The 22,898-nt window shown below is 47.7% G+C and overlaps 1 protein-coding gene and 1 long non-coding RNA gene across 2 annotated transcripts in view; both read right to left on the minus strand.

Moving 5' to 3' along the window:
• Window positions 1-22,898, minus strand: part of SLIT3 (slit guidance ligand 3) — a 642,229-nt gene that overhangs the window by 288,474 nt on the left and 330,857 nt on the right. The gene's annotated exons all lie outside the window — the stretch shown is intronic.
• On the minus strand, window positions 1,427-22,341 carry LOC138850211 (uncharacterized). The gene is made up of 2 exons (XR_011389889.1): window positions 15,802-22,341; window positions 1,427-15,443 (listed from the first exon to the last, which is right to left on the minus strand). It is a non-coding gene; the product is annotated as an uncharacterized lncRNA (long non-coding RNA).

Raw genomic sequence — 22,898 nt, forward strand, 5'->3', positions numbered from 1 at the left:
GAAAGTTGGAAGGGAAGCAGAGGCAGGACTTGAACCCAGGCATTCTGATATGGGATGCAAACATCCCAAGTGGTGTTTGAATCCCTGTGCCAAACATCCACCCCACAGTCAAGATCTTTAAAGTCATGGGAAATTATTAGAGACAATTTGGGTAGATGCAGTGATGGAATACTATGAAAATTATAATTTGATCATAGTTATCCAATGAGGATTTATGTGGGAGAGATTTTAATACATTACCAGTTGGAAATAAGTTTCCTGGATAAATTATTACCATGGGAGATAAGGGAGAGGCAGATATTTACATATAATTCCACAAAGCCGGGGGCCCAGTTTTACATATAGTTGGCCAACAAGACATATAAGAAAAGATTAGCCTAATGGAACACCTAGTGCCAACAAGAAACTCAATTCATTTTTCAAGCTGGACAAAAGGTAAGAAGCCAGGTAGACTGAGTGAACTTTACCGTTTTTAATAAAGCACACACTGAGAAGATGTAAAATAACCATGTTCTAAATATGTAAAAATGTAACATGTAAAAAATATTTTAAAATGTAAAATATATCGTGTTTTAAAAAAACACGATCAACTTTGAGCCCTCAGTATTTGTCTCAAATCTTTTGGCTTGAATGTTGTTGTGGAAGCAAAGGCATAACACAAACCAGTTTGGGAATCAAAGGAAAAACAGTTGATCCATTTGTTTAGCAGCTGGGCCACCTGGACATCGGCAAAGAGGGACTACCTTATCTTATGGTAGGTCTGCTCTTTATTTCCTGAACAAGCTACAAAATACATTTCCTAACATCCAGTAGGGCCCCTAATAAATTTTCAATGAAGAAGGCTCTAGAAGCTGGGTATTGTTGATGTGTCCAAACCAGTATGTAGCTTAGACCCAGGCCCAGGGTCAGGACCAGGCCGAGGCCAGGAAGCACTTACAGAACATCGTTTAGGCCAGCATCGCGGCTCAACAGGCTGATCCTCCGCCTAGCAGTGCCGGCACACCGGGTTCTAGTCCCGGTCAGGGCGCCAGATTCTGTCCCGGTTGCCCCTCTTCCAGGCCAGCTCTCTGCTATGGCCCGGGAGTGCAGTGGAGGATGGCCCAGGTGCTTGGGCCCTGCACCCCATGGGAGACCAGGATAAGTACCTGGCTTCTGCCTTCAGATCAGCGCGGTATGCCGGCTGCAGCGTGCTGGCCGCGGCGGCCTTTGGAGGGTGAACCAACGGCAAAGGGAGGACCTTTCTCTCTGTCTCTCTCTTTCACTGTCCACTCTGCCTGTCAAAAAAAAAAAAAAAAAAAAAAAAAAAACAAACAAACAAAAAAAAAAAACAAAAAACATCATTTAAGGAGGCCCTCACTTGCAAGTGCTGATCTTGCACTTCTACATCCTTGAGAGTGGAACCTCCTTAAACAGATGGAATTTCCTATTTTTCTCAGAACAATTGAGCCCACATTGATCACTGTCAAGGGGAGAAATGATTTCCTTCATTTTTTAAAAAATACATTTATTTATTTTACTTGAAAGGCAGTGTCATAGAGAGAGAGGGCGACAGAGAGAGGTAGAGCTTCCATCTACTGGTTCACTCCCCAGAAGACCACAGCTAGCCTGAAGCCAGGAGCCAGGAGCTTCATCAGGGTCTCCCATGTGGGTGGCAGGGACCCAAGCACTTGGACCATCTTCCACTGCTTTCCCAGGTGCATTAGCAGGGAGCTGGATCGGAAGTGGAGCAGCCAGGAATTAAACTAGTGCCCATATGGGAGGCTGATACTGTAGGTGGCTGATTAACCTGCTGTGCCATAATGCTGGCCCCAGATTTCCTTCATTTTAAGATTATAAATGCTTGGGGCCTGTGTTGTGGTGTGGCGAGTTAAGCTGTGGCTTGTGATGCCAGCATCCCTATCAGAGTGCTAGTTTGAGTCCCAACTACTCTGCATCTGATACAGCTCCCTGCTGATGCACCTGTGAAGGCAGTGGATGATCACCCAATTACTTGGGCCTCTGTCACCCCCGTGGAAGACCCAGATGGAATTCCTGGATTCTGGCTTCAGCTTGACCCAGCCCTGGCTGTTGTGGGCATTTAGGGAGTGGACCAGTAGGTGGAAAATCTCCCTCTCTTTTTGTTTCTCTCTCGCTCCCTCCCTCCCCGTTTCTCCTTCTCTGTCACATTGCCATTCAAAAAAATAAAACTTAAAAAAAAAGATAACAAATACACATGTTGGAAGCAAGATGGTAAAAGAATAAGAGGCATAATCCTATTGTCATAACATTTAGGAAGTAAATGAGTAAGTGGGTTAATTAGGTGTGAAAATTTGCTCACGTCAACAAGGAAAGATGCTAAAATACTTTAAGTGTGTCTAGAATAGGAAGATAAATTGGAGACCATCAGAACTAAGAAGCAAACTTACAGGCTTGAATAGGAAATTTTCTCATTACCCTCCCATATGAACTTGATGTAGCTGTGAAATACTAAATTTCTTAGCCTAGAGAGCCCCCACATATACATTTGTGACTTTCATTGCATTTTGACCAATATTAAGTGACTTCAGGAAAGCACGAAGAATTCTGCCTATTTGGGCATGGGTCCCTCATGGGATGCTTCTCGTTGATCATCCAAAATGAACTTCATGCCAAGAGCCCTTCGACACGCCAGCGCTGCACACTGATACTGTATGGCTGCTCTAAGCACAGACAGTTCTTCTCTATCGCTTGCTTATCAGCACTGACACCTTCCAGTTCACTGTCTCTAAATACCTCACTGTTCCCAGTCGGACTTTACCGTGATGCGTCTACCTCTGCTCTTGTGCACTGGCCCCAGTGCTCACTCGCTCTCTCTGTCACCACGCCCTACCAGGCTGGGGAAAGAAAATCCACTTTACAAGTCATCCAAAGGCAAGACCCTTGAGCTGAGTACCTCAACAAGGAAACACAAGCAATAGCACACGGTTCCCTTATCTGAAGCAGACCAAAGCTTAGGTGCTCGACGTGTGCAGAAGTGCCTGAAGAGATGCTATATTGATTATGAGATACAATTGTGAATTTTATTACCTTCTGGGAAAAAATAGGAAACATAAAAGCAAGAGTTTTGTGCCAGATGTAGGAACTAAATGCTACGGTTATCTGATTAGCATTAGAGACATGTGCTTCGAATGCGAAACACTTGTGAGCCTCCCCAGGTGAGCTCTCCATCTTAGCTGCACCATTTATGTCAGGCTTTTTATATGCCTGCTCTTCTCAAATGGGACCCAGATGAAGTTCAATCTACTGCTTAGAAGGCTGAGGAGTCTGCTGGGTTTCTTTCTTTAAAAGCCAGGGTGATTTCTAAAAGAGAAAGGCAACACTCTGAGGCCTTGCGTGGAATTGGAGGGACAGCCAGGGTGAGGACAGCAGACATGATGAGACCCGCGAGGACTGAAGCCCTCACAGGCCTGCTTCCCACTACCCGCCTACGCCCCCCTTTAAAACGTCAGCGCGGTGGCAGCTGCTCTCGCTGGACTCTGTCTATTACACCGGACAGTGAGAGAGCTGCTCAGGGCCTGCCCTGCCTCACACCTGAACTGCATCCTCCTGGCTGTTGTCTGAGCTCCATCTCAGCAAGCCCTGCGTGCCCCAAACGTCCACCCCTTCTCTGCTTGGGGGTGCCACGGGAGACAGAAGGCACAGCGAGGTCAGGGGTCCCTTCCAGCCTCTCAAACGTTAACAGTTTGAATGAAGTATTTCTAAAAGAAATGAATGTAGTATGAAGAATGAAGTATTTCTAACAATGATGATGGGCTGTGAATGTGAGGATGCAGAGAGAGACAGATGCTCATGTGCCTCTCCACAAGGAAAATAGACTGGAAGGCCTTTCAGTTGGGCGATTTGGCAACGCATCTTAAAAAATTCTCAATGTGGGCATAAACTTTTATTTATCAACTCTACTTGTAATGAACTAATCTGACAAGGACCTCCTCCCCCTCCAAATGTATGTGTTTGTACAAGGATGTTTCCCGTAGCTTGGGCTGTGGCGTAGCAGGTAAAGCTGCCACCTGCAGTGCTGGCATCCTATATGGACATCGGTTCAAGTCCCGGCTGCTCCACTTCCAATCCAGCTCTCTGCTGTGGCCTGGGAAAGCAGAGGAGGATGGCCCAAGTCCTTGGGCTCCTACACCTGCATGGGAGACCCAGAGGAAGCGCCTGGCTCCTGGCTTTGGATCAGCGCAGCTCCGGCTGTTGCGGCCAATTGGGGAGTGAGCCACTGGATAGAAAACCTCTTTCTCTCCCTCTGCTTCTCCTTATCTCTCTGTGTAACCCTGACTGTCAAATAAATAAATAAATCTTTAAAAAAAAAAAAAAAAGGATGTTTCCTTGAGCACTTTGGGTGATGGAAGAACCGGAAATCATCTGAATGTCCCAACTGTAGGAGCTGGTTGTCATGGCTGTCTCTGCAGTGGACGAGCAGGGCCTATTTATAAAGAGGAAGTTACTCAGAAACTGCGGAAAATGCTTGGTGTATGCGTTTAAAGTGAAAAGCTAGGTTTCCAAAGAGTGTGCAGAGTGTAACCCAAAACTATAAATATGAAGGAACTTTGAGAAGTTCATGGAAAAGTGGAATTAAAAGATAAGGTTATTTTGGTGCAAATGTTTATTGAAATCCATGCATAGTTTTCACATGTCCTGCATTTCCATGAACTTTTTTGAAGACGCCCAGTAGAAGTGTGTATGGGGGGTGTGTATGTATGCAAGTGAAGAAGGGGGAAAAACAACTGGGGAAAACCAAAACATTCATTCATGATTATTTCTAGGTGAAAGATTCTAAGTAAGTGATTTATATTTGTTGGCTTCTCTGTATCATGTCATTTTTCTGCAGGCAAACATACAACGCTTGTACAATAATATTTTAAAAACCAGCATGGCCGTTGGTCTGGGGGAGGGCCTTTGGCCTGGTGGCTAAGCTGCCTGGATCCCACATTAGAGTACCTGGGTTTTATTCCGTGTGCTGGCTCCCGGTTCCAGCCTCCTGTTAATGTGCACCCTGGGATGCAGCAGATGGCAGCTGGTGTAGTTGAGTCCCTGCCTCCCACACTGGAGACCTGAATTAAGTTCCCGGCTCTAGGATCCAGCCCTGAGGCCAGTCCCGGCTACTGACGTTTAGGAGGTCAAATAATAGATGGGATCTTCTTCTCTCTGTCTCTCCCTCCCTTTTGAATTAAAAAAAAAAAAAAAAAAAAACGCACATGCACTCCTGGGGCACCTCCATCCCAACTCTTGGAGAGGCTCCTCATTGCCCCAGTCGCCTCTCCCCTGACAGCCCTTCGGGGGTCTAGGTTGGTCAGCCTTCAACTGCAGGAAGGACCAGGCTTTGGTGTCCCACTCCACTTGCCAGCACAGCAAAGCCGGTAGAGGGACGAGGTCTGCACTCTCCACCGGAGGCTTCCGGGGGGGCTCGCAGCCCCTGCTAGCAGCTCCGTGCCTGCACCAGATTCTCTTCCCCAGCTCTGCTCACCTGCTCTGGCAGGCGTGCAAATTCCTTCCGCTCTCCCTGGGCCTTGGAAAACAGAGTGGGTTTTTAAGATTCCTCACCAGCCTCCTCCCTGAACATAAAGATAAAGAATTATTTATCTCTCCCCTCCCTTCTGTCTTTCTCCGGTCAGCAGAGCTGCAGATGCCTCTCGGCATCACTGTTATCAGCAGGGCCTACGCACATCTCCTCTCGCTCCCGCCATGCCCTTCTCACCCTTCCTCTACTTGTGTCTCCCAACACAACGTGTAAATCTTCTCCTGTGCCTCTCCCTGTTATCCTGGAATTTGAAGCTCATCCCCTTCCCAAATATGGCAGGGATGGAAGCGCCAGATTCCACACTGGGACAGCAGCAGAGAGAGGAGTGCCATCCCTGTCATCACTGTCACCGTCACCGTGGCAGGCGCCACCCTTTGCTGCCGTCCACGTCAGCAGCCTCGCCGCCAGCTTTGGGAGGTATTTTTGCATTCGGTCCTGGCAGGTGAATTACAAAGAGCATCTTTCTCCAGACCTATTTGTACACCCTTTGGAAGTACTTGCCTTCAAGGGGCTTCAAACTTCACTGGGGAGATGGGACACAAACCTTAACTGGCTCAGTCAAGAGCACCTCTGCCTCCACCTCCCGTGTCAACCGATACTTCTCTTCTCAAGCTTGCCCTGTGTGCTTCTGCCTAGTCTGGATACACACCTGCTCAGCCTGACCTTCTCCATGCAACTTGGGGACATTTAGAGGATTAGATCTGTCTGAACCCTGAGTCTTTCTTGCAAGTCCCTCTACCTGTCTGATCTTCACCTACAAATTGGTGACAATGTCTGCTGCCTACTGACGTTTGCAGAAGCAGAAGGAAGCCCAGCTGGAGTCTGTGACTGGGGCTTGGCTGTCATCGTCTGGAGCACTCTTCCTCAGGGAAAGTGAAAAAAAAAAAATCCAGAGAGCCTTTGTATTTTTTAAGAGACATCAAACTTGAAATAATAATAATAATGAATCATTTCGATGCAAAGTCATTCTCGTCTTAACCAGCAGAGAGGAACACAGTCATTTGAGGACTGAAATGAAAGAATTGTTGGTATTCTTGTGTTTTGGTTGATCTTACCCCCTGAGCCGATTCCTCTATTTTCTCTTTAAACAGACACAGCGGAAGCAGTTAAATGAGCCTCAACCTGAATGCAGACAAGCAGGGAGTCAATTTTAGGTTGTGATGAATAAATTATACAGAGCTTTGCAGCTTTAATTTTCTCCACAGTTGACATGCTGGACCTCGAGCTTCTGACTGCCCAGGAGCCGGTATTTAACTGGACGAAAATAGACAGAGCTAACTTGTCCCATCCTTGGCCATAGGCGGTTCTACCCTTGGCTCCTACAGTACCCCAAATTGCAAGGCTTTGCATGTCTTCTCGTTTCTCTCCTGTTCAGAGAAAGAGCAGCAGAAGAGAGTCCCTCCCTCTCACAGGTCATCCCAAGACAGCCGTGGAACTCTCAGGAAAAAAAAAAAATAGCAAGTGGATGGGGCTGCTCCACACAATCTGGCTGATAAACCCTAACACATCCCAATGGTTTTCTGACAGGTTAGGAGTTGACAGCTTGATAAATGGGAATGAGACACCCTGAATTTGTCTGTGACAGGTGCAGTTTCCATGAACTTGCTTTCTTCCCCTGCAGCAGCCCCAGCGCCTGGAGAGGGGGAAGGGAGTGCTTAGCTCAGGTTCCTATTAGGATCTTCGAAACATTCTCCTAGTGATGGAGGGCTAGTGAACACCCTCCCTTCACAAACACAAGACAAAAAACAAACACGCACAAATCTCTTCTCAACTGAGACAACGGAAGAAAGCTCCAAAGCAGAATCTTTGCAGGAGGCCAGCACGCAGCCTTCTGTCCACACATTATGCCATGTAAAGCTCTCGGGGCCAGCTCAGCATTTCCTTGTGGTTTCTCTGCCCCTGCACCCCCACCTATTCTGCTCTGTGCAGCGTCTTACACTCACCTTCTAAACTGGAACCACCCTTCTTTACTCTCAACAATCAAGAGCCTGGATTGTCACCACTTTTTGGTTCTGTGATCTTGGGTAGGGTGTGTAATATCTCTGGGCCTCAGTTTCCCTATTTGTCCAATGGGGAGTCATTTATTCAGCAAGTATTTCTGGAGGGATTCTTTCATGCCAGGCATCTTCTAGGTATTGGGTCTATGGGGGAGGGGGCGAACCAAACAAGACCCGTGCATAAAAAGCTTACCTGCTGTTGGGTAACTGTAGGACCCAGGTTTTTCTTCACCCACAGTTAATTACTAAACCTGTTCTACAGGCCAAACAATACTCTAAGATGCTGGTGACTGAGTAGTAAAAAAGGAAGACTTCCGGCCTACACCATGGCTCACTAGGCTAATCCTCCGCCTTGCGGTGCAGGCACAACAGGTTCTAGTCCCAGTCGGGGCGCCGGATTCTGTCCCGGTTGCCCCTCTTCCAGGCCAGCTCTCTGCTGTGGCCAGGGAGTGCAGTGGAGGATGGCCTAAGTGCTTGGGCCCTGTACCCCATGGGAGACCAGGAGAAGTATCTGGCTCCTGCCATCGGATCAGCGCAGTGCGCCGGCCGTGGCGGCCACTGGAGGGTGAACCAGCGGCAAAGGAAGACCTTTCTCTCTGTCTCTCTCTCTCACTGTCCACTCTGCCTGTCAAAAAAAAAAAAAAAAAAAAAAAAAAGGAAGACGTCCTAGTTACATGGAGTTCTCTTTGCATAGAAATCATGCAAATGAAACTAAATGAAATAGTGCAGGGTGCAGGGGAAGTTCTGCGTATTGGCCGTGGTAAGTGTGCACTATTATGGCCACCTTCATATGAATCACCTTCATATGAATCACCTGAGATCACTCTTGTCCTAATTGTGGACTGTGGCACAGGGCTTTCACGCTCTACAACTGCATCACACACATGTGAGGTTACGTGGCTCCAGTCGGAGGATAACTTGGCAGGGTGGTGGGAGATTCTATCACCCCATATGTGGCAGGACCCAGAGAGCCATCTCTCCCATTTCCCCATCTCTCCACATGGTTGCACCCGATGTAAGCTGAAATCCATGGGATTTTCTCTTTTCCTTGGCATTCTGTGCCTTCCTACCACCCACCCAGGAACTTAGAACTGCAGAACCACACCTCATTGTCAAGTTTAAACCTCTGGGTATCTATTTCCTGAGTCCCAGGATATCTGTTTTCAGTCACTGGAAAGCAGATTTTAGTATTATTAATTTTTAGTTTTTAAATGTTTATTAATTTTCTTCTACTTGAAAGAGAGAGAGAGAGAGAAGAGAGAGAGAGAGAGAGAGACTGATTTTCCATCTGCTGGTTTAATCTCCAAATGCCTGCAACTGCCAGAGCTGGGCTAGGCTGAAGCCGAGAGCTTCATCTGGGTCTCCCATGTGGGAGGCAGGTATCCAAGAACTTGAGCCATCATCTAGTGCCTCCCAGGGTACATCAGCCTGAAGCTGGATTAGAAGCACAGCAGCTGAGATTTCAACCTACACTCTGATACGGGATGCCGGTGCCAAGCACTGGTTTAATGTGCTGTGTCACAATGCCTGCCCTGGATTTTATTTTTAATAGAAAGCATTCAATTAATGTCAGTGGAAATGAATGCATAGGAAAGGTGTTCAGATGCTCACAGCGTGCAAGCAGAAAATCAATGCCTTCCAGAGCCCTCTGTTCCTTAGAAATCTCTGCCCTGGAGCTCTTTTCTCTGCAGGGGGAGCCCTTTCACCTTTCCTCTCACAAGGCCTCCATGAGCAAGGCATGCACAGGTTCCTGGGCTATCTAGGGGAATGAGTTTTCAATTCTTGACCCCCCCGGAGTTATGTTCTAGTTAGGAAGACAGGGAATGAATGAGACCACAGATAAACAAACTGCAAAAAATAATTGCCGAAAAAAAAAAAAGACAAAGAGGAAATGACCGTGGTGATGGGATGCGGAGAATCTGGAGGAGGGCTGCCAGCAGGGCTTCTCCAAGGAGCTGATGACTCCTGCGCTGAGACCAGAACAACAAGGGTGGAAGAATGAGTATATCCGGAAAGGCATCCGTGCAGAAGACACAGCGAGCATAGCTGCTCTCCCAGTGGACTGGGAGAAAAGGGAGCAGGAGGCAGAAAATGGTACAGCAGGGGGTTGAACAGGGTGGGAGGAGCCGGGCCACACACGGTCTTGAGGGACAGGTGAGGAATCTGACCCAGCCTGGCTTGCTGATCTGCTGGTTTGGGAAACAATGTGTGACCTGTGGGTAGCAGAGGAGAAATCAGGCAGTGAAGAAGGACTCTTAGGTTTGGGGCTAGACCAAGTGGGTGGATTATGGTAGACGTTCTTTCTCTCTGGGCTGGCTTTATGGTCACACTAGTGAGGACACCCTGGATCCTACACTTGAAAAGTTATATCACATTCTTTATTATTATTATTATTATTTATTTGAGAGTAGGGTTACAGACAGTGAGAGGGAGAAGCAGAGAGAGAGAGAGGTCTTCCTTCCGTTGGTTGACTCCCCAAATGGCCTCTATGGCTGGCGCTGCACCGATCCAAAGCCAGGAGCCAGGTGCTTCTTCCTGGTCTCCCACGTGGGTGCACTGGCCCAAGCACTTGGGCCATCTTCTACTGCTTTCCCAGGCCATAATAGAGGGCCAGATAGGAAGAGGAGCAGCCAGAACTAGAACCCGGCACCCTAATGGGATGCCGGCGCTTCAGGTGGAGGATTAACCAAGTGAGCCACGGCGCCAGCCCCTATATCACATTCTGAGCCTCCGTTTCCTTATCTCCAAAGTGGTACACATGGATACTTCAAAAGAGTTTGTGGAAATGCATATTATGAAAAAGCTATGCATGGATTTCCACTTGTTTTTCCACTAAAATAAACTGAATTTTTAATCCCATTTTAATCATACTTTTTTTGGAGAACTCTAGGGATTAAACAAGATGGCTGTTGCACAGCACCTTGCCTGGTGCAAAACTTGTAAGGTGGATTCCACACTTGTCGCTCTTCCCTTTGCTGTCTTTTCTAGACTCCAACCTGTCATGCCTGCTTCAGCTCAGAGTTTGTTGGTGGCCTTGCACTGGGCATGGGAAGCGTGCAACATCTCATCCACACTTCAGGGCAGCTCTTGTCACTCGGATCTCTCCTCCCTTCATGGGGTCAGATACATTCTTTCCCAAGTCCTTCCTTCCCCCAAAGCTGTGCCACAAATATCGCCCACATAGGTTGTTGGTTCCCTTCTCTTCTCTAGGTGTTAAGTTTCTGGTAAAAAGCAGAGATTAAAAAGTGCTTGGTGGATCTGTGTTGCTGAAAGTGACCAGGGCTTGCTTTCCTTAGGTGACCTTTAACATTCTTTCCAACTAACAGATGCTAAGCTGTGCTTGACATCAATTCTAGGTATTGTCCTTGCAGAGCCCAGTCGGTGATGGACACAGACAGGTCCCTGCTGTCTGGTATTCAGGACTGTCATGAATATAACTACAGTTTTCTGGCTGGTGGCTTCTGACCCATGCTTAGAAGCTAAATTGTCCAGAAATAACTGTTTTCCTCTTTTTCATTGAAATGTTAAAAGCAGCTTTATTGAGATAAAGGATTCACACATGTTGCAATTCATCCACTCAAAGCATATGATTCAACAGTGTTAATATTTTCACAGATATGTGCAACTGTTGCCCTGTCAATTTTAGACAGTTTGCAGCACCTCAGAAAGAAATCTCATACCCTTTGGCTACCAAACTCTATCATTCCATTGTCTTACCAAGCTCTAAGCAATCAATAATCAACTTTGTCTCTGCAGATTCCTCTGTTCCTCTTTTGTATGAATAGAACCATGAAATATGTGGTATTTTGTGACTGGCTTATTTCACTTAGCATAATGTCCTCAAGGTCCATCGTGCTGTAGCATGTATCAGCACTTCATTTCATTTTTATGGCTGAGAAACATTCCCCTGTATGGATGGACCACATTGTGTTTATCCTGATGGGCATCTGGGTGGACCCCACCTCTGGGCTATATGAGTGATGCTAAAAACATGTGAGTACACATTTTTGTAGATACACATGTTCATTTCTCTTTAGAAATAACTTAATCTCTTCTTTGAATGAGTTTTCCCACTATTAGGATGTAATAACCATTATAATCAGGAATATCTATATCTATATTGATAAATATGTATATCCATATATAATCAGATATATAAATCATATATATGTGTGTGTGTGTGTATATATATATATATATATATATATATAAAATGTTTGTTACTCAGCATCAGAAGTCATGCTAAGTCTTCTCACTGAATCCTCCCACCACCGGCCTGAGAGAGGTACCATCATTATTCCTACTTTGTAAGTGTGGAAACTGAGGCTTATAGAATCTGCATAACATAAGAGGAAAGAGAAACATCTAGGTCTTAAATCCAGGTTTATCTTCTTAGGGGACCCAAATATCAAACATATCAAATTAGATCCTGAAACTATTTTCTTCCAAAGATCACAGTCACTGTAACCCTTAGGCCACCCCCTGATTTTATATTCATTCTTCCAGAAAAGACGTCACATACACCTTCATAGTTGGTATCCAAAGCTACCTCCCTGCCCCCAAATAACCTAACTTCAACATAGAAAAGTAATGTTGCAAGGACTACAAATGTAAACACAGGCATTCATAGACACAGATACCTAGATTTGCTTCATAACCCTGGTAGAACTCACATCCCTGCAGCCCAGTTTCTACAAGGCATCATATGTAAAGAAGCAGTCAGATAATTGCAGAAGGTTAAAAAGAAACTCCAATATTTACTTGAAGCTCTTAAACCACACCCAATGTGGAAGAGGACTTTTCTTTTGTTCTGCCCTACATGTGTGACTTTCCTCATGAATTGACACTCTGAATGCTCTTGCTAGTTAATACACCAGTCCCAAGTCAACTTTGCCTTGCCACCTCTCCTGTCTACCTGCCGACCAGGTTAAACATGACAAGACATCCAGAGACTATGGTGGTAAAGACCAGATATTCCTTGGGTGGGGCAGGAGACGAGGGAAGTGAGGAAAGGGTGGACCAGCTGAATGTACGAGGCAAGGCACAGGGGATGGAGGGAGGTTGTTGCATTTACTCACATTTTCTTCTTAGGATGTGTTTGTTTTTGACTTGATTTTTTCATTAATAGGAATGAGAAAATTCTGACTCGTTCAGGAGGTCCCACATAGATCATGTGATCAACACATTACTATGAAAGGCAAAGAGACACATACGATGTGCTGTGCACGTGACCAGAAGACTAGAATGAAAATGTTACTCAGCTGTGACTAGAATGCAAATAGCTAAGATTACTTATCTCGTCCATCTTCATTATTCAGATTCCTTATCTGTGAATTTGCCTACTTGCTATAATTTATTTGTAATCCTCCAAAAGAATATCCTTTATCAATACTTCTTTATGAGGCATAGCCACGCTCAGGGTGGCAAAAAATTTGGGTTGCTGGACACACATATTCCAAGTTAAGGTCAGTCAACATGCAACTCTGCCTTCCTGCTTGGGCTTCAGAGAGAGAGAGAGAACCAGATGGTGCAGAGAATGTGGCGTGGCAGGGCAGGGGAGTGGAGAGGGGCTGTGCTCTCAGGTATCCTGACCGGGTTCGAATCCTAACCCTCGGGCAGCTACAGGCAAACCTCTTAACATTTCTGAAGCGTGTTTGCTTGTGAAATACAGAAAACAGTGTCTACTGGGATGCGTGGTTCCAGGATTCAAGATGATAAGCTATGTGAGGGGTGTGTGTGTGTGTGTGTGTGTGTGTACGTATTTCCCCTGCAGGCAATGATTCAGAAGTCCCTAATTCAGTGTTTGAGCTGACTTTTTGGACTACAACCACCATGAAGAATGAGAATCAACTCCATGTTGGGTCCTGGCCCTGGGTGACTTGGATGACAGAAAGGAGTTGACACCCATTTTTGGACACCAGCAGAGGGTCAGGTGTTCTCAGGACCTATCTGCTTAAGACTTCCCAACTCAGATTTTGGTCTTTTCTTTCTCTCTCCATCCCTCCACCCTCCCCACCCGTGATAGAGCGTTCCTTAAAATGGAATGTGACATGAAAACCCCAACAGGCAAATCAGATAAAATTAGAGCTGTGTCCCTGAAAGAAGAGGCCCAGGGAAACCTAGAGTCCCGACAGCTGGGACTTTGCTCGTGTTCTTTCTACCCTAACCCTGGAAAGGCCCTGGGGCATGCCCAGAGGAACCAGTCTATGGAAGAGAATTTGAAGGCCACTGCTGAAGTCCAACATCCTCATGGTTTTTGTCATTTCAGTCTCAGAGACAGGGTAAGTTCCCTGAGTGTAAGTGAACACAGTCCCAAGTGGGGGCGGGGCTGTTGGATCTGTGAGATACTGTGATTCCTCTGAAGTCGCTGGGCTAACACGCCCAACAGCCAACCACAGCTTGCCTCTAATGCACCCTTCTTTATCCCCAACATGCACCACATCATGAAAACAGCAAGACAGGATTCTTCTTAGTCAATAAGAAGGAAATCACAAATACCAGCTGACTTCTATCCTAAAATGAGATATACTGAACATGGTAAATTTCTGCCTATTTGGTATCCAATTCAATAATATTAACAGGTAAGTTGAAAGTCTAGTTCATGAAGCTTCCATGAAAAAATACAGATAACTATGAAACTATAACTGTAAAAACACCTCATTCTTCCCTTGTTGAGAACACATTATATTTTTTTGTTTTCTTAAAGACTGAGATCTTTCTATCCATCTATGAAGGTATTTCCAAAGTTCACAGAAATGGAATTAAAAGATAATGTGCATTTCTCATGAACTTTTTGAAGATGTTCCACATCTATCCATCCAATCTATGATATCTCTTAACCAATTTATCTACCTATCTTTCTATCTTCCTTCCCATTTCCAATGTTTGTTCTAAAGATTAGAAAATCAATACCCAGAGGGCTGCAATGTCCTGTTCAAGGCCACACGGTGCTACTGCAGTGGAGGTAGACCTCAGCCTGACCTCCCTCACCTCCTGCTTCGCTACCTCCCACATCTTAACACTCCTCACTAAAATCGTATCTTTAAGTCGTAAGTCGTCTTACTTATGAGATAGAACCATACTGCTCAGCAAAAAGAGAAACAGCTTTTGTTGACCCCATCATGTTTTTTAGTTCAAACTAGACCTTTGCATTTCCCACTCCAGGAAAGGCCAGATCCCCAAAGAAAACAGAACTGTAAAAAGTAAGTTCCTTTATGACTTTTGGGTTTTGAAGGGACAGGTTCTAGAGATTGAGGGGTGATTTAGGGGATTCTCCAGCGCACATGTGATTGTATGGGTTTTTCAAATTGCTTTGGAGCCAAAGGCTTGTATTAAGTAGACTATAGTATATTTCCTTCCCAAAATAGTTCCACTTAGAAAACCTTGTTGGGCTACTAGGACCATTGGTTGTTATTCTCACCCTGTCTTTTATACTACAGTATCTTTTAAATGTTTACAGGAGTTGATAATGGAATGAACCAAGGCCTTCACCAACCAGGCAGTCAACCAAATGCAGCTACAGGGATATACTTGGCTCCCCACCCAGGAGACAGCAGCTTGAGACATCGTCCCATGACAGTGGAGAGTACCTCATTGCCCCATGTTGGCAGGAAGTAGCTCTAAAGACAGATCATCATCCCTCTACCCTTCCTGGACTTTTTGAGCTAATGTAATCCCATAGCACTCTTATTTTATAAAAAAATAAAAGGAGGGAATGTTAGTAAAATGGCTCAGTCTTATCTATGGCATGATCTACACCCCAGACACCATCCTAGGTTCTAGCCCCCACCACCATGGCTGGAAGCCAGGTAACCCCATGGCCCAACCACTGGTGTCAGTTCCACCCCCACCCTAATGGAATTTGCTGCTCCTACTTCCCTGCCTACTCCCCGGCAAAGGTTTAAGAGGACCTGTTCCTGAATGCGTCGCTCTCTTTCTCTCCATCTCCTGATCTCTCTCCCTCTCTCTGTCTCTCTGTCTCTGTCTCTCTCTCTCTCTCTCTCTTACGCTCTCCTCCCTCTTCCTTCTTCGCCCTTTCCTTCTAGTCTATCTGGTTTCCCCCAATAAACCTTTCCCTTGAGAAAGACAGACAGACAGACAGACAGACAGAAAGAAAGAAAGAAAGAAAGAAAAGAAAAGAAAAGAAAAGAAAAGAAAAGAAAATATCCTGTTGGGATCTAGAATCATCTCAAGAGGAGAAGGGAGAGGATTCTTTAAGTAAATCAGTTCACAGTGTGGCTATCTCTATCCTCTTGGAAGGGTTGTCACCTCCTGCTTTCTATCCTGGGCCCCAAGACTCAGCTGTGCCAGTCTCCTGCATGAGTGTGACCCCAAACGCAATAGGGGTGGCAGTGGTAGTGCGGAACTCCCCAGGTAAGGTGTCCTGCTCTTCCACATGCTGTCACACCTCTGAGGATGAGGGAGGGGCTGCAGGTCCCCTTTCAAGTAACTATGCTCATTTGTTGAGCTCCTCCTTGGCTCAAGGGGTGGTCTAGCCCATTCTCTCTCTCACCTTGGCCACTCATCACCACAGCATCCTCAGGCTGGGGCTGCAGTGAGGTGGAGAAGCCACTTCAAGTACAAGCAGACACTCCACTGAGCAGAACAGCAGCTGAACACAGTGGGCGACCTCCTGGACAGAGCGCTCCTCGTACCTGGCAGGTGACGTTCAGCAAGACCCTCGGCAGGGACCCAGGTGTGGGTGGCCGAGCAAGTAGAACGGGGACAAGACTTGTCCCGCTTGCGTCGGAAGCCCTGCACTGCACCCACTCAGGCTCTCCAGGGCCTGGAGAAGGGTCAGGTCTGACATCGTCTGGGATACATCAGCTTATGCATCTTTGGGCCAGGCCTCCCCCCTACACACACACACACACATTCACACAGAGACACGCACACAGAAACTCACACACATAGACACACAACTACATAGCCATACAACCACACACACACATACACTGACACAGAAACACAGGTACACTCACATGGAGACAAAGGCGCCCTCAGAAATGTACCCAGGTGCACATGCAGGCACATGCTCTGACAAACAGGCACGCCCTGTACAGACACACACCGAGGGACACAAGTTCCCCTACAGAGAGCACTGGTACACGATGCAGACTAATATGGCAGTTACAGAGAAAACGGAGGTTCAGAAATGAGTTTAAGTATCTCTTTCTAAAATCCTACCCACTTTTCTGTGCAACATTCCACCTCTTGTATTTTGCCCTGCATTCTCTCTCTGGCTTCCCTCTCCTTTTCTCTAGAAATCTGTTCCTCTCCCTACTTCTTTCCCATTTTACTAGGCAAGGCCCTTGATCTCTGCCTAATCCCCTCCTCCCAACAATGTTCTTGCAAGACACCCAGACCTACACGTGGGGGCCCTGCTCAGGGTCTCATTCGTTTCACTCCCACTCTGTCCTCTGCCAGCACAAGAGAGCAGCGCAGAGCTTAACTTCCACCAGTGACTCTAGGCCTTGAAGAACCAAAGCAGCTAGGCTCACTTTCAATTATAAACGGCAATAAACATCTTTCCACAAACCACCATCTTCAGCCTGACCCTGGCCCAGCATCTCCACAGTCACACGTGCATCATGTCCAACATCGGTGGACAGTAGGTGCCAAAGGTTTCTCATTTGTTAGCTCATTCAGTCCTCAGGCACCCTGACAAGCTGGGCTCTCCCACTGTCTGCTTTCACAGGGAGAGAAACCGAGGCCAAAGGCCGTCCTCTGGAGATCTCGTGTTCTCTGCTCTTGTGAGAACCACAGGTCATGAGATTCCATGGTCCCTGCCATGGCTGCAAACCTAAACTTCTTGGGAAATGGGTCACCCAGGGCTCTGAGGTGGGTGGGGAGGAGGTGGGGCCTGCATATGCCTTGCACACCACTGCCAGCCAGACTTCACAAGCTCAGAGAACGTGGCATTCCGTGCTAACTAATCATTTGAAATTCCTGCAATAAATGAAAAAATAAACATGGGGTTGAGGATATAATTCAGCTAACCTCGCTCCCCAATGAGCCTGATTCCAGATAGAAAGCAGATTTTCATATTTACGGGATGTGACAGCCGTAGGAATTAAATGAATCATCTGTCTATCTCTACGGCTTTGTTCCTCCTGTGCCGAATGTATCTGTCCCTGGGGTTGTCTGTCTTCCCATTCCAGGAAGACAGATCAGTGTAGTTTCAATTATTAATTCCATGTTTGGATCACAGTAACACCAGTTCCAGTTCAGTGACCTGCAGTTCCTATTGATTTAAATGATGAATTATCTCCAAGGCAATGTATTATTAACTTTATTTTGTCTCTTATTCCTTCCGCATTCATGCATCAAAATAATAAAGCGCCATTCATAGACTAAAAGGACCCTTTTCCCTTCTCACATTTCCCATAAGGGCAAAGCCAACACACAGCAGGGAGGTAATTACTCAGGGCAGGGGCTGGGGGCTGGGCATTCATTCCACCTGTGAATTCTTTATCTCAGCTGTGAATTGGTGGGGGGGGATGGGGGTGGAATAGGGACCGGAGCTGGTAATAAAGAGGTCCAGGAGGAAAGTTAAAGACGACCTGGGAAATTCTAGATAAATGAAGTACCCTTGACTCAAAAGTTCTCGTTCTAGGGGTCTCTGCCCAGTCTGATAACGACAGGAGGATGGGTGGGAGAAGTGGTGATGGGAGCATGGTCTGAAGGCAAGAAGGCAAGGGCTGTGCCTCTCCTCTGCTCTCTTCCAGACCACTCACTCTGCTTGCTGGTTGGCAAGACTGCACAGCAAGGTGACATTCCTGGGTGCCTGTCAGAAACTTGCTGAGTCCTGGCTGCCCATCATCTTCCCTGGACAACAGCACACCGTGTGACTGCGTTTTGAAGAATGGCCTTTTCCTGGATGCAATCCAGTAGGACCGTTCATCAGAAGCCCTGGCCACGCACATGACCCAGGCAGGCCAATGAGATTCTCCCCCTGTGGCACTGGCATTCTAGGCAAAGAGAATAGAAGAGTGAGCGTGGCCAGCGTCCAGCCCTGTACAGCGGTGCCTGTGCAGGACTGCTGCTCCCAGCACCTTCCGAGGGCAGCTGGTGCCTGCCTTGGCAAGCCTTGCTTCTCAACCTTTTTGATTCTAGATGCTCCACCCCACAGCCTTCCAATGAATTCCTATTTTTCTTGAGTTAACTAGATTTGGGTGTGTTTGCTGCTTCCAATTAGAGAACTCTGGCTAGGCAGCCAAAGGACGTGGCTTTGCTTGCAGTGTCGCTGAGCCCTGGGAGACCAAAAAGGCTCCCAGGGAGGCGCTGTGGGCTTTGTCTACACTTCTCACGCCAATCAAGCAACCATCAGAAGGGGAGACAGCAGGTGAACACATGCCTCTGCTCACACGCTCCCATTTCTACATGCAACCGGAGCCAACCTCGCAGCCTCCAGGATCCCTGTCGGGGCAACTCCCTAAGTCAGACAGGCCGGAGAGACCCGACCCAGTGGGAAGACTTCAGTGCAGGTAGCCTGGGGTCAGGCACCCTGCACCCGAGCCAGACCCAGAGAAGAAGGAAAGACACCAAGGACCTCAGCTTGAAAACCAAGGGGAAGATGGGAAACACGTAATAGTTTCCATGTGTGGACACCTGGGGGATTACCTGGGCCTCCTTCCTAACTCAAGAGGCTCTGCAGCTGCCTCACCTGAGGCTGCACCCACACTGTCACTCAGCTCAGCCAGCCCTCCTGTAAAACAAACGTCAGGGCGGTGCTACTGTGGCTTTCATGAAACACCCTTCTTCTATCTGATTCAGACATAAGAGCCTTTGGCTTTCCTTTCTTTCCTCTGCACCCTGCCTCGGTGTTAAGGGAACCTGCAACAGGTGAGGGTGACTTTACCTGTCAACCAGCCCCTCAGGAGAGGCACACAATGGCCCAGCCATTCTCCATTCTTCTCCTTTCCCGAACCTCACCAAATAAGGAGAGCAGCACCAGAAAAACACTGTGATTAGATTATATGGGAGAGGGTCAAAGATTAAAAATCCGCTGCCTCTCATTATTAGGGGAGAGATGACAGATTCAGACCAGAGCACAAAAGAAAATACATTATTTCAAAACAGGATATGAAAGCCAGTCCCGGGCGATTAGTCTCTGCTAAGTAAATTTACTATCTAATCTTTTAACTGTCTCCCGAAATTGCCGGGCCAAGATTCTCTCCCTCGGTTGGAAGCTGAAGCTTGGGCGGGTCTGCCATCTGCCCCAAGCTCCACGGGCACTTTCCCTGGAGGGGGACTCTGGGCACCAGGGTGGGGGTCTCGGGAGGAGAAGGGTCTGTACGTGAAAGGTACCTGAGAATCAGAGCAGGGTGTGTGCGCCCCGGAGCAGCCCGACCGCAGGAGAGGCAGCGCTGGAGGGTGGGAGAGGTTGTGCTGGCGCTGGTTTCAGAAGGGGCCATCCGTGGGGAGACTGTTGTTCAGCATTGCTTTGGGCTCATCCCCGGGAAGCTGTCCTCCTTTCTGCACATTCAGGCCCAAGGGGCCCACATGCCAGAGAATCCCATGCTCTGGGTTTGTTCTCAAACCAGACCAATCCTCAAGCTGAGATTTTTGAAATGCTTGTAGCCTTGCAGGCCAAATCCCACAGGCAGGCCTGCACTGGGCCCAAACAGCAGGAGATGTGCACTCGGAGGCCTGACAGGCCCAGAGCAGCAGCACTGTCCCAGCAGGGAGCCGACACGGAGGAAACAGGACCCAGTGCAGGCCGGCCTGTTTCTCCATCTCTCTTGGCTTGGGCACCGTGGTCACACCACACAGGGCCAGGATCCGAGCAGCACAGGACACCGAACCCCAAAGCACCCCTTCCCCTTTCTGTTTACCAGAAGGAACTCTTCTTTTTTTCAACGCCACTATTTTCTCTTCGTCTGTTTAGTCTAAGAGGCTGAACTCTTGCACAAAGAGAGTTCTCTCCAAGAATGAGTTTTCCAGAGAAAGCTTTGCAGGCGAGGGCAGCGTGTGCAGCGCTGCACACAGCCTGGAGAATGGGGCATGTGTTTAACCGGAGGGGGCTGGGGCAGAGCTGGGCTCCCCGAGGGATTCCCAAGGTGCTCTGTTTGTGTGATTTATCCCTTCTGGAAAATCCAAACATACAAAAGTGCCTGCTGCAAAAGCCAGGGCGAACCCGGGGACTCAGGCTCCCACACAGAGCTAACCGCATACCAGCCCCTTCCCTGGAGGCTTGCTCACTTCCAACCTTTGCAGGCGTAACCAAAACAGATCAAAGGGAGGCGCATGGAGTTTTGCTGGGGATCAGCAGGCCTCATTACTCTCTTTCGCTCCTTAGCCCCCAGCTTGCTGCACAAACAGCCTTGGGAGAGTGGGAATGGGGAGGAAAGGGGGCTCCCCTTACTCCTGGGATCTCAGCACCAGACGTCATCATCTTGTTCACTTAGGAGCAAAAACCTGCAACTCTGAGGCCCCACCTTTCTAGACGACGGGACACAGCCCTCAGAAGACTCAAATCCCAAACACATTTCATCTAATGACCATTTCTTCCTGGAAATTTGACTCACGGCTGTAGCGCAGATGACCTTGACCTGTTCTGTGTGCCTTTGACATTCCAGCCCCCACCTCCCTCTCCCTGATTGAAACGTATGACGGAGCAGCAGTGGGGGTTCCGAGGTGTGTGTGAAAGTGGATGGCGATGGCAGAGTCAGAAGTTCACACGCCACTGCAAAGTGATGGTGGGAAGGCTGCTTCCCATGCCGGGGACTGTGCAGACGGCTTGAAATGCATGGTTGGATTGAACCCTCCAAACAGCCCTGTGAGCTGAACGCTTTCACTTCAACCCCTGTGTTATACCAAGGAAACCAGGGCTTCAAGAATGGCAGGTCTGGGGGTGGGCACTGTGGCACAGCAGGTTAAGCCTCTGTCTGCAGTGCCAGCATCTCATATGGGCCCTGCTCCACTTCCGATCAGCTCTCCGCTAATGTGCCTGGGAAACCACTGGAGGGTGGCCCAGGTCCTTGGGCCCCTGTACTCACGAGGGAGACCTGGAAGAAGCTCCTGGCTCCTGGCTTCAGATCAGCCCAGCTCCGGCCATTGCGGCCTTTTTGGGGGTGAACCAGTGGATGGAAGATGTCTCTCTGCCTCTGCCTCTCTGTAACTCTGCCTTTCAAACAAATAAATAAATGTGAAGAAAAGAAATTCCAGTCCTTGGCAAAGATGGCCTGGCTTACCAAGAGGCACAATGAGGCCTAGGATGAAGACTGATCTCTGCATAGCACAAGCTCTCTCTACTTCTTATGCAAGGTTTTGACTTTAGCACCAGGGTAAGGCTTCCGGAAGGTCCTACACTAGTCCAGGGCCTTTGACCATTGCTACAAGGTTCTGGACTTACAGAAATAACCATGCAGGCAGACAAAGATATTTTGATAAGGATATTTTGATAAGGAACACTATGGATGAAAGCAGGAATTTCAGAGAAAGAAAGTAATTATATGGTATAATGAACAATGCTATCTGGTCATTAATAACAGCAGGGTACAAAAGAAAAGGCAGGTGTTTGGTGCAGAGGCTAAGACACCAGCTTGGATGTTCACAACCCATAAAAGAATGCTTGGGTCTGATTCCAGCTTCCTGCTAATGCTTACCCTGGGAGGCAGCAGGTGATGACCCAAGTATGTGGGTTCCTGCCACCCATGTGGGAAACTCAGACAGAGTTCCTGGCTCCTGGCTTCAGTCTGGCCCAGTCCTAGCTGTTGCAGGCATCTGGGGCAGTGAACCAATGGATGGAAGAGTCTCTCTCTCTGCCTTTCAAATAAATAAAACAATAAAATTAAAAATATATCAGGGTAAGCCGGTGCCGCGGCTCACTAGGCTAATCCTCTGCCTTGCGGCGCCAGCACACCGGGTTCTAGTCCCGGTCGGGGCGCCGGATTCTGTCCCGGTTGCCCCTCTTCCAGGCCAGCTCTCTGCTGTGGCCAGGGAGTGCAGTGGAGGATGGCCCAAGTGCGTGGGCCCTGCACCCCATGGGAGACCAGGAGAAGCACCTGGCTCCTGCCATCGGATCAGCGCAGTGCGCCGGCCGCAGCGCACCGGCCGCGGCGGCCATTGGAGGGTGAACCAATGGCAAAGGAAGACCTTTCTCTCTGTCTCTCTCTCTCACTGTCCACTCTGCCTGTCAAAAAAAATAAATAAATAAATAAAAATAAATATATATCAGGGTAAAAGAATATAAAACGTTTCTGAAGTAATGCTAAGTGAAAAAAATGAATATGTAACCAAATGTCCTGGTGTACCTGTAAAATATACTACTACAAAGCTATGGAAAAAATTATTTTGCTCTATAGGGTAGACTTAGAAGGGTTTCTTTTTCCTAATTTGCATTTACCCCTCCAATAGCTCAC

The sequence above is a fragment of the Oryctolagus cuniculus genome, chromosome 6, assembly GCF_964237555.1.
Source record: "Oryctolagus cuniculus chromosome 6, mOryCun1.1, whole genome shotgun sequence".
Classification (NCBI taxonomy): Eukaryota; Metazoa; Chordata; class Mammalia; order Lagomorpha; family Leporidae; genus Oryctolagus; species Oryctolagus cuniculus.